This window comes from Atractosteus spatula, chromosome 9, assembly GCF_055471065.1.
Source record: "Atractosteus spatula isolate fAtrSpa1 chromosome 9, fAtrSpa1.hap1, whole genome shotgun sequence".
Classification (NCBI taxonomy): Eukaryota; Metazoa; Chordata; class Actinopteri; order Semionotiformes; family Lepisosteidae; genus Atractosteus; species Atractosteus spatula.
In genome coordinates, this window is record NC_142714.1 from 25,978,979 (window position 1) to 25,991,863 (window position 12,885).

Here is a 12,885-nt window from a genome sequence, read left to right on the forward strand (position 1 = left end):
TTCCAGAAATCCAGGGCGAACATCCACTGATCATATCCAGAGCGGATGTGTGTAAAGTTTTTAAAAAGACCAATCCACTCAAGGCTCCTGGCCCTGATGCCATCCCCGGCCGCGTTCTGATGGCATGTGCAGACCAGCTGGCAGATGTCTTCTCAGACATATTCAATCTCTCTCTAGCTCAGTCTATAGTTCCTTCCTGTTTTAAGAAAACCACCATTGTCCCTGTTCCTAAGAAACCCAGAGTCAGCTTCCTGAATGACTACCGCCCTGTTGCACTCACATCAGTTATCATGAAGTGCTTCGAGAGGCTGGTCAAAGCATACATCACCTCCTCACTGCCTGACACCCTAGACCCACTTCAATTTGCATATCGCCAGAACAGATCAACAGAAGATGCTATTGCCACTGCCCTCTATACTGCCCTCTCACACCTGGATAAGAAAGGAACATATGTGAGAATGCTGTTTGTTGATTACAGCTCAGCATTCAATACCATAGTGCCCTCAAAGCTTGTCATCAAGCTCCAGGACCTGGGATTGAACACCTCCCTCTGTAGTTGGATCCTGGACTTCTTGACAGAACGTCCGCAGGTGGCGAGGGTGGGCACCAACATATCCTCTACCCTTATTCAATTTAAAAAATGTAACCTCAGTTTTGTGTTTTTTGTGTTTTTGTGTTTTTGTGTTTTTGTGGTTTTGTGGTTTTGTGGTTTTGTGTTTTTGTGAATTTTGTGATTTTTGTGATTCTTGTGATTTTTGTGAGCTCGCAGAAAAAGACATTTCATTGCCAGCAACTACTGCTACACGCCGTATTGTAGTGCATTTGATAAATAAACTTTGACTTGACTTGACTTGACAATCTGTACATTTTTTCACATTTCAAATGTGTAAATATGTAAATAGCTTACATAGCGGCTACAGCAGAGTAAGAATTGAATGGAGAAATGATGTACATCACAGCCAAGTAAAGCCTGAGTGAAGTACAACCAATGCTGCTGGAGTCTGGCCAGTGTAGTACTGCTGCTTGGTGTTCCTGACAGATTGAAACTGACAGTGTCTGGCAAACTGGGCCCAGAATTTGTTTTTAATATTCACTTAGACTAGTTAAGTAGAACTGGTGGTTCTAATATAAGGCTTGTTCACAAGACTAAGAGAAAACCAATCAATTTTGAATATTATCTGGTATTGTATAAATTTGCTAACTTTACCTGCAAAGTAAAAACTGTGAACCCGTCTGCTGGGAACTGAAACAGCTGCAATTAGGACCCCCCATCCCCTTCAATGAACTGTATTGCAAGCTACAGTTCATATCTATGATGTGTAAACATAATTTTGGAAGGTTTATCAGGATCATTTTCTGTCCTTCTTTTCCTTGTCACATTTATAAGAAATGGAATACAGATCTTGTCAAATTATTACAGTGAGGATTTGACTAGTAAAGTAACTTGTCTGTTAGCATTGTAACTCTCTCAGTGAATGAACATAATCTTATAGAGCTTTTACTTTATTTCCAAAGTTTAAATTTAAATCAACATTTATTTATCAAATGCACAACAATACAGCGTGTAGCAGTAGTTGCTGGCAATGAAATTACTTTTCTACGAGCTCAGTGGGGGGGATAAAAATAACAAAATTAAAGTAACAAAAGAAGGTTACATAATGATAGATAATAGTGCAATAGAAATTGAAAAGATAAACTCTTATAGTATAGAGCTGCTATGTGTCCAGGGTGTATGCAATACATTACAGATGCAGCCATTCAAAGTGTGCGGCACAGACACGTACCGGAGGTAATTGGCTACAGCCTCGCGCATCGTGACACGCGTTGACACAAAATACCGCGGTACGTGATTGGTTGACCGACAGGGGCACTCGTGGTGCGTTGGTCGGTCGTAGAAAGATTTAAATGTCTTTACCCTACCCGTTTTAGTATTGAATATTTATATGGAATTTTACCACTGAAGGGAAATCTTAGTAGCTGAGCATAAAAAGAATAGGAGCATACTGTAACGTGGGTGAAGGCCATAAATGATATTAATTTTGGAACATAAACATACAGTATATGGCTGGTCTCGGTACTTTAAAGAAAACATACACACCAGTATTCCATTTCTCCCTAAACATTTTAAGCATTGAAGTTTTTAACTAATGTGATACCGGAGTCAACAAGCATACTTTTAGAATTTGATTAAAAGGGAATATAATATGGAATCGCGTATGTACCGCAACACAAGAATTGTACACGCTGTACGATGTCTGTTGATAATGTTTTGTAGGGCTTTTTCAACACTCCTCATGTGACCTCACCGGTGGCGCTGTGGGTTAGGTTCCTGATTCCAACGTCACATGCTGGGTGTTCGAATCCCGCTGGAGCCATGACTTTTTTTTTAACAAATATTTCTTTGAAAAAATAAAACATTTCCCTGGCTCAGAGATTAAATAAAACTTCACTCGCACCAAACAAATTTATATTTCTAAATATCACAACATGATTGAATTTAAGTCATTTTAATAACAATGAATAGTCACCTATGCGTTACAATATAAACATTTATATTGATTTAAATCGCAAATGCGTGTTTAAATATATGTGTTTTTTGATTCACAATCAGACAAATGCAACATAAATTGATATCTTTGTCTTCTAAGTATCTTAATAAACTTTCAGCATAGCTTTCTCCCCGTTTAGATTTATTTTTCTTGGGATCTTGGGATCAAACGTGGAAAGATTAGATTGTAATCGTTTTTATTTTTTAAATACATTTTAGAAAAGTGTAATCTATACTAAAAAGCTGTACACCACCTGCTGTAAAGATACATATTGTAATACTTTCGGGTTCGGATAGGACGGACACAAGAACTCAGACTTCAGAACTCAGAACTCAGAACTCAAAGCAAGTTTAAGTTAAAGCACCTTGAATTGAATTGAATTGAGAGAGAGAGCACAGCCAGGACAGACAGGCAAATAACCTACACTCCACAGACATTCACAACAGCGACATATCATAAAACGTTTGCACATATTGTTAAATTATTACTTGTTTTTCAGGAAGTTAAAAAAACACTTGAATTACTTATCCAGTCTCTCGAAATAAAATTATTTTTCAAGCAATGCAACTAATGTCGGGCAACGTGTTTTTTTAAATCCAACATTGACAGCCACATCTTAAATCTTGTCAGTCAGCTCTTTTTTCTCTATTTGAATTGTGGCGATTCAAACAACTTGGGATAACAAACGATATTAGTTTTGGAACATAAACATACAGTAGGTAAACTGTATATGGCTGGTCTCGGTACTTTAAAGAAAAAATACACACCAGTATTCCATTTCTCCCTAAACATTTTAAGCATCGCAGTCTTTAACTAACGTGAAATAACATGTGTATAAAAAGTGGTACTTTTAAGCTTTTCTGCGAATACGCTCGATACCGGAGTCAACAAGCATACTTTTAGAATTTGATTAATAGGGAATATAATGTGGAATCGCGCATCTAAAGAAATTAATAACGATATAATTTGGTTTCTGTCAAAGCGCAATGAAACCTATAACTTGATTCTTATGGACGCCCGGTCCCGCCAGGGATTAAAGAAAAACATGGAATCGCATATCTAAAGAAATAACAGTATACAGTAACTATGTTCATGCACAAACAGTAGCATGTTACATTATTAATTTGGGGGTCTCCTCTTGCCAGAAAGCGCTAAATTGCATTTAGAGTGCGGTTTTTGACTTTTTTTAAATTACAACCCATACATAAGCTGATACTGTTTAGACTTTTAATTATTTTAAACTGTATTACAGCAGCAGAATGTGCTTTTTCACGAAACCTAGAGTAACGAAATGTCTTGCGTTGTACAGCTTTTCAGCTAAATATATTTATCACTTACACCTGACACTTGAGGTGCCCGACAAAAACCGGTTGAACAGCTCTGTTGGAGGTTTGCAGATCAGATCAGATTCCCTTCCCCCCACAGAAAGACAGACTTATTAGTCGCTATTCACTGCGACTCCAATTTCAGGCGTAAGCGATAGATCACAGTTTAGCCGATCCTGTTAAAGCATGTTACAGTTTACTCTTATTAACCATATTAATTTTAAGTGCTTAATGCCATTTTTTTACCACGCACAAATATTCTTATGTCCATATATTTTCAAGAGAATCAGTGCGAATTGTAATACTAATTAAATGACCGCGGGCACTTTCCACCCCCTCTGACAGCAGGAACATAACCCATTCTCAGCTCAGCAGCTCATTACAATATAGGGTGTTCGAATCTTTTGCTGCCTTTTGCTGCCTCACAAAGCTTAAGAGAACTTAACATTTCTATTATCAACAAATTGTAAATACGACGTTTACATTGGCATTACTAATTTTTCATTTGAGTGTATAGAGGATTGTCAGCTGTCACTGAGAGCAGTTAATTAAATGTATTTTTTTATTCACAATCAGACAAATGCAACATAAATTGTTATCTTTGTCTTCTAAGTATATTAATAAACTTTCAGCATAGCTTTCTCCCCGTTTAGATTTATTTTTCTTGGGATTTTGGGATCAAACGTGGAAAGATTAGATTAGTAATTGTTTTTCTTTTTTAAATACATTTTAGAAAAATGTAATCTATACTGAAAAGCTGTATTTATTTAATACCACTCGATACTTACATTAATGGAGTTTAGTTGATACTGTTTAAACTTTTAATTATTTTAAATTGTATTACAGCATTGTACACATGCTTAAAAGAGGAGAAAACGCAAGCCTTCTTCAGGTGTGAGGGTCTTCTGCTCAGAATGAAACGCTAAAATGTAATGTAGGCTCTGAATGGGTTAAATTATGATTTGGGCTTGATTAAGGTCGCTGCCTTTCATCCAAAATCCTGCTTGAATCCTTCTAAACTAAAAATTAGACACGAGAAGGGGCTCTGGTGAAATTTCTCTTTTTTTAATTTCTCTTTTTTTCTTGGAAAAATATCTTACCCGCTGCAATCCAGGCACAGAAGGTTTAAAAGAAGCCAGACAGGCAGGGGGAAGAGTGAGTTCTAAATAAAGAGGTATCCAGGTAACAGTGAAGGTAACAGCCGCAGACGTGGCCTACTTAGCCCACCAGGGTTACCCTACTCTCCCGGAGGAGGCCCACCGGGAGATAGCGCTCCAAGCGTTCCTCTGGGCCCTGGCGCCGACTGAGGTGCAGTGCCACGTGATGCTGGCTGCGCCGGTCCTCTTGGAGCAGGCCCTGGCTCTGGCTGAGCAGGCTGATGCCGTATTCGAGGAGACCGGTGGGCACCAACGGAGGGGTGCACGGGGAATCAGATGGGGAGGAGGAGACGCCCAGCGCGGCGATGCTGAGGGAGCAACGGCGGCTGGTCATCTGCCACCGCTGTGGGGAGAGGGGACACATCGCAGGGGAGTACCGGGCGCTGGAGCCCCGGGGACTCCGGAGGCCGTCAGGAAACGGGAGCGGGGTGGCCTAAAGAGGGGAAGGCCGCCCTTGAGCGACTCTGTCCCCACTCCGGAAAGCCAGAAGGAGCGCTTCACCCCACCTGCTGCCGTGGGAAGAGTTGGCCACAGCCGGGGCTTATTTCTTCCCTGCCTCATCGAGGGCAGACCCTGCCAGGCCCTCGTCGACACCGGTTCGACAATCACCCTGCTGCGGCCTGGTATCCTGCCGGGCACCAAGGCAGCCGGACACCCAGGGCGCTCACCGTGCACTTTGGGGCTGCGAGGGTGAAACACCCCTTCTACAGTACCTTGCCCCAGTCCGTGAGGACTGTATCCTGGGGTTGGACTGGTTGCAGCAGGTGGGTGGTTGCCTTGACTTGGGCCGGCGAGAGTTGGTGGGGCAGGGGGAACGAAACGGTTTCGCGGTGGGCGGGGCGGGAGGTGTCCGGGGTGTGTGGGATGACCGGAGCGGGAAGCGGAGGTGGCAGTGGCATGCGTCGCCTGGGCCTGCCGGAGCCCCGGAGCCCCAGAGACTCCCAGGATGGTGAGATAAGCTTGCCCCTACCCGGTCTGTAAGGCACTCTGTGCACTGTGGGAGGCCTTGGAGGTGAGGAACGGGGTGCTGCGCCGGGGGTGGCAGGTGCCCTCCAGCGGCGAGGTCACTGCTTGGCAGCCTCCGGCTGGCCGTGCACTGCTTGGAGAACTGCCCACAGAGCGACCGCAACACCACAAACTGCCACCTGACCTCGCCGCTGGAGGGTACCCGCCACCCCCGGCCCAGCACCCCGTCCCTCACGCCCAAGTCAAGGCAACCACCCACCTGCTGCAACCAGTCTAATCCCAGGATACAGTCCACACGGACTGGGGCAAGGTACTGTAGAAGGGGTGTTTCACCCTCGCAGCCCCAAAGTGCACGGTGAGCGCCCTGGGGGTCCGGCTGCCTCGGTGCCCGGCAGGACACCAGGCCGCAGCCGGGTGATCGTCGAAACCAGTGTCGACGAGAGCCTGGCAGGGTCTGCCCTCCGTGAGGCAGGGAAGGAATAAGCCAACTCTTCCCACAGCAGGCAGGGTGAAGCGCTCCTTGCTTAGAATAGCAATATTATGGACAATCAATTGACAATAAATATAGAAAAGCACATATTAAATTTGGGAAATTTGGTTTCAAAAGTCCTCATATCAACGATGCCTATACTGTGTTCCTCTACAGTATGCTAATCTATTGTAGTGCATTCACCCCCCTCTTAGGCTGCGCAAACGATCTTTTAGATTTTTATAGAGAAATTGAGGCTGTACAGTATGCGTTACAATATAAACATTTACTGTCAACCTTTAAATCAACAATTGATTTAAAGACGATCTGTCAAAGCGCAATGAAACCTATTACTCGATTCTTATGGACTGTTAAAAAATAACATGGAATCGCGTATCTAAAGAAATAACAGTATACAGTAACTATGTATGCACAAACAATAACATGTTACATTATTAATTTGGGGGTCTCCTCTTGCCAGAAAACGCTAAATTGCATTTTGAGTGCGGTTTTGGACTTTTTTTTTAAATTACAACTCATAAATAAGCTGATACTGTTTAGACTTTTTTTAAAACTATTACAGCAGCACAATGTGCTTTTTCACGAAACCTCCTAGAGTAACGAAATGTCTTGCGTTGTACAGCTTTTCAGCTAAATACTGTATATTTATCGCTTACGCCTGACATAAGAGGTGCCCGATAAAAAACGGTTGAACAGCTCTGTTGGAAGTTTCGTGAAAAAGGAGGTTTCGTGAAAAAGCTATAGGAGTGCCAATCGTAATCGTTTTTATTTTTAATCGTTCAATGCAGATGGCTGGTGGCATGGGAACAAGTAATAGGTTTATTCCATGCTGAAAAAAAGAAGAAAGAGAACACAACGTTTCGGCCGTGGAGCCTTCTTCAGGTGTGAGAGAGACAGGGCAGTAGGCAAAGGTAAAGTAGCGGGAGAACAAAGGTTGGGAGGGAGGAGGAGTGAGAGGCGGGAGCAGGGGACAGAAAGAGAGGCCAATCAAGAGGTGTGAAGTCAGAATGGGTGCAGAGAGGTGTGAAATGAAACTTCCAATGAATGGAGAAAATTTAAAAGAACAGTAGTCTGTCGTTAAGGGAAGGGAGAACGTGTGATCCTAGCTGCAGAATAATTTTAGTTTCGGTGGTCTTTCTGATGTATGAGTTCGGAAAACTGTCTTTGAGAACACAGACGGAGAGATTAGAGTGGTCGTGGCCGTCAGAGGTGAAATGAGAAACAATGGGCTTGGAGAGATCTTTAATCTTTACAGCCCTGACGTGTTCTCTGAAACAGTCTCCGAGTCTCCTTCCTGTTTCTCCAATGTAGATGGCTGGGCATTTACTGCAAGAGATACAGTAAATAAGGTTGCTGGAGGTACAAGATGCTGTCTGGGTGATCCGGAATTGTCCTGAGGGGCCTTGAATGAGTGTGGTGGTGGCTGTGTATTTGCAGGTGATACAGCGAGCTCTGTTGCAAGGGAAAGTGCCTGGTGTGGATGATTGTTGAGGGCGGTCAAGGGAGCTGTGAACAAGGAGGTTACGCAGATTAGGTGGTCGGCGATATGAGATGATAGGGCGATCAGAAAAGAGGGCCCCAATGGAGGGATCATCCTGTAGGATGGAAAAGTTGTGGTTAATGGTCCTGGGGATAGGAAGTGTGTTAGGGTGGTAAGGAAGCACCAAAGGAATGCAGTTGTTACGGCGGGAGCTCCTGATCGGGTTGATGGTCCGGGGGGTGTTTTTGGCTCGGGCAAGGGCCCTGTCAATCACACTGCTGGGGTATCCTCTGTTGATGAAAAATGAGTACATTTCGAGGGCTTGGTTCTCGAAGTCGATGTCGTCGCTGCATAATCGTCATAACCTAAGGAACTGTGAAAAAGGAAGAGAGTTTTTAGTGTGGTTGGGGTGAAATGAGCTGTACAGGAGGTAGCTGTGTGAATCCGTGGGTTTGTAATAAACTGAAGTGGACAGTCGGGGGTAGTTGATAGACAAGTGGATGTCTAGAAACGGAAGAGTAGTGGAAGATATGTTAATCGTATATTTGAGGGACGGGTGGAAGTTGGTGAAATGGTGCAGGAAGAACTCAAGCTGATCGTTGGAGCATGTGGCGGCACCGACGCAGTCATCAATATATCGTTTGTAGAGGTCAGGGACATAGCCAGTGTAGGAAGTGAAGAAGCGTTCTTCTACCCAGCCGACAAAAATGTTGGCATAGCTGGGTCCCATTCTGGTGCCCATGGCAACTCCACTGACCTGTTGGTAAAAAGATTATTGAAAGAGAATGCGTTCAGTGTGAGGACCAATTCTGCAAGGCGTACCAGGGTGTGGGTGGGTGGATCAAGCACTGTGCGTTTGTCCAGCATGTGCTTGAGTGTGGTGGCATGTTCCATAAGAGTACGGTAATTAAAAACCATTAATACTTTCGTTGGAGTTTAAATAATGTTGATGTTTTATCTAGGGGCTGCTTGCTTGCCTGCGTCTGAAGAGCGGCTTCTAAACTGTGAAAACATGTGTCTGTCTTTCCGTAGGGGGAAGGGAATCTGATCTGCAAGGCCCTTTGGCTACAAAAGTAAAAAGAAGGCGCTCGCTCTCTCTCTCTCTTTTGATTATTACATCCAATAATCAAAAATGACACAATAAACATAATAACCATAATAACAACCAACCAACAAAAACAACCATATAAACATAATACCAACCAAAAACATAGATAACAACCACAATACAAAATCAAATATATCAAACCATTAAACTCTCTCAAATTCCTCCAATTATCATAATCCCGCCCCTTATGCAAAACCAAACCCTCCTCCCATCCCAGTTTATCCTTTTTATCATAAACAAAATCCACCTCAATTTTCAACATAAAGCATTACACAAAATCAATACCTCAACACTCCATACTTAACAACGATAATTCACAAACAGCCAGAACATGTAAGTCCACATTCCCAAGTAGACCTCATATCATTTCAATAGCCCCGCCCCTTATGCAAAACCAACATCCCTCCCCTGTTCTCTCTCTCCGCTGGCGTTTGTAATCGTTTTTATTTTTAAATAAATTTTAGCAAAGTCATGTATTTTAAAAATCTTAAGATTTCTATATTTATGTCTTTATTTAGTGGTTTCATTAGTGACAAAGGCTAAACTTTCTTGGAAAAATGTCTTTTATGTAAACCATGTTTGCTATTAATTCAGTGCATTGGTATAGATGGGAAAGCCAGAGCCGACCACTACGCCGCCCACGTGTTATGCTCTTTGTTAATGTCTAAGCCGGAACACATCATTATATCTCATTTTGTATTTCTTTAAAAAAAAAATCGTTTGCCCAGCCTAACAGTATTGTTGTTATTGTTTTTATCCTGTAAAGCGCTTTGAGGAGCCACCCTTAAAGGTGCCATATACAATAAAGTTCATTATTATTACTATTGTTAATTTGCTGGACAGAGAGGTGAACATTATTACGCAGAAGACAAAGATAGCGATTTACGTTGCATTGTGCATTGTGCTGCTGTAATACAGTTTTAAATAATTAAAAGTCTAAACAGTATCAGCTTTATTTATGGGTTTTAAATAAAGGCGATTTAAACGCGATTTAAATCAATATAAATGTTTATATTGTTACGCATAGGTGACTATTCATTGTTATTAAAATGACTTAAATTCGATCATGTTGTGATATTTAGAAATATAAATTTGTTTGGTGCGAGTGAAGTTTTATTTAATCTCTGAGCCAGGGAAACGTTTTATTTTTTCAAAGAAATGTTTGTTAAAAAAAAAAGTCATGGCTTCAGCGGGATTCGAACACCCAGCGTGTGACGTTGGAATCAGGAACCTAACCCACAGCGCCACCGGCGAGGTCACATGAGGAGTGTTGAAAAAGCCCTACAAAACATTATCAACAGACATCGTACAGCGTGTACAATTCTTGTGTTGCGGTACATGAATATAATTATATCGTTATTAATTTCTTTAGATACGCGATTCCATATTATATTCCCTTTTAATCAAATTCTAAAAGTATGCTTGTTGACTCCGGTATCACGTTAGTTAAAGACTTCGATGTTTAAAATCTTTAGGGAGAAATGGAATACTGGTGTGTATGTTTTCTTTAAAGTACCGAGACCAGCCATATACTGTATGTTTATGTTCCAAAATTAATATCGTTTATGGCCTTCACACGCGTTACAGTATGCTCCTATTCTTTTTATGCTCAGCTCAGCTACTAAGATTTCCCTTCAGTGGTAAAATTCCATATAAATATTCAATACTTAAACGGGCACAGTAAAGACATTAAATATACATATATATACTGTATACAGTACAGTTTGCATACAGTAATATGTTTATGTTCCTAAATCAATCTCTTTTATGAGCATGTGAAAGGCATGGTGAATCGGAGATTCTCAACAATTACTGTACTTTGCATGATTGGAAACAAATGCGTGATTGCGAAATGCTGTGGTGTTACTTTTACAAAGACGGTCAATGAAAAAAAGAACGTTGACCAGGGCAATACTTTGAGTTTACAGCTTGTCCAAGGTCATTCATTATTAATACTATTAGTAATATCTTCGTTAAAGACTTTGATGGCGACAGCTCAAACATGAGAGGTTGAGCTTTATTAGCTACTTTGCGGAAATTCCGGATACTATTAATTTACTTGCGGTACTATAGGAGAATTTACGGTAACTCGGGGTAGACTGCGTAAAGCGCACCGCAAACTTTGACCGAATGCTTCGATACCATTTACCGGATGGTAAGAGAGAAAACAGTTTATGACTGGGATGACTGATGGCCTTCTTAAAACATCTAGCATCACCCTTTGCAGTACTTTGCGATCCTGGGTGGAGCAGTTCCCATACCAGGCAGTGATGCAACCAGTCAGGATGCTCTCAATAGTGCACCTGCAGAAGCTGGCCTGGATATGTGACGGCATGCCAAACTTCTTTAGCCTGTGGAGAAAGAATAGGTGCTGCCGTGCTGTTTTGACCAAGATATTGGTGGGTTCAGGTTAAGTCCTCTGTGATGTTTACTCCCAGGAACTTAAAACTGCTGACCCTCTCCACTGCAGTCGTATTGATATAGATAGGTTTGTGACCTCCTTGCTGATGTTTTCTATAGTCCACGATCATCTTCTAAGTGTTACTGATGTTCACAGAGAGGTTGTTCACCTGGCATCATTCTGCCAGGGTTTCAATGTCCTCCCTGTATGCAGACTTTTCATCATCTAAGTTTGCGGACAATACAACAGTCATCGACCTGATCACAAAAATGGAATTTGAGTTATGCCTGGTGACACAATCATGGGTAAATAAGGAGTAGAGGACAGGGGTAAGCACACAGCCTTGGGGGCTCCACTGTTTAGAGTCAGGGTAGAGGATATGTTGGTGCCCACCCTCACCACCTGCGGATGTTCTGTCAAGAAGTCCAGGATCCAGTTACAAAGGGAGGTGTTCAGTCCCAGGTCCTGGAGTTTGATAACAAGCTTTGAGGGCAATATGGTATTGAATGCTGAGCTGTAATCAACAAACCGCATTCTCACATATGTTCCATTCTTATCCAGGTGTGAGAGGGCAGTATGGAGGGCAGTGGTAATAGCATCCTCTGTTGACCTGTTCTGGCGATACGCAAATTGCAGTGGTTCTACGGTGTCAGACAGTGAGGAAGTGATGTATGCTTTGACCAGCTGCCCGAAGCACTTCATGATAATTGATGTGAGTTCGACGGGGCGGTAGTTGTTCATGCAACTGACTCTGGGTTTCTTAAGAAAAGGGACAATGGTGGTTTTCTTAAAGCAGAAAGGAACTATAGACTGAGCTAGAGAAAGATTGAAGATGTCTAAGAAGACATCTGCCAGCTGGTCTGCACATGCCTTCAGAACACGGCCAGGGATAGCATCAGGGCCAGGAGCCTTGTGTGGATTGGTTTTTTAAAAAACTTTACACACATGTACTCTGGATATGATCAGTGGATGTTCGCCCTGGATTTCTGGAATCCTCCTGGCTGGATCTGCGTTACTGACCTCAAACCGAGCATAGAATGAGTTTAGCTCATCAGGAAGAGAGGCAGACTGTTGTGTGATATAGCTGGGTTGCATTTTGTGTAGTCTGTAATGGTGCGTATACATGTATACTCCACATGTTCCATATGTTGGAGCCGTGATAATATGACTCTCATTTAACTCTGTAGTTGTATTTAGCTATTTTGATGGCTTTCCTGAGGTCATATCTGGATTTTTGTACCTATCCATATTGCCAGAATTGAAAGCAGCTGTCCTAGCTTTAAGTTTGGCGCGTATCTCGCCATTTACCCACGATTTTTTATTTGGGTATTTGCGAACAGTAATCCTGGGAACCATGTCTTCAATGCATTTATTGATGTAGCCAGTAACATAGTCCACATACAGACTGA

The 12,885-nt window shown here is 42.3% G+C and overlaps 1 protein-coding gene across 8 annotated transcripts in view; it reads left to right on the forward strand.

Annotated features, from left to right (window-relative positions):
- fut8a (fucosyltransferase 8a (alpha (1,6) fucosyltransferase)) overlaps positions 1-12,885 on the forward strand; it is a 401,280-nt gene that overhangs the window by 131,130 nt on the left and 257,265 nt on the right. The window lies entirely within an intron of this gene.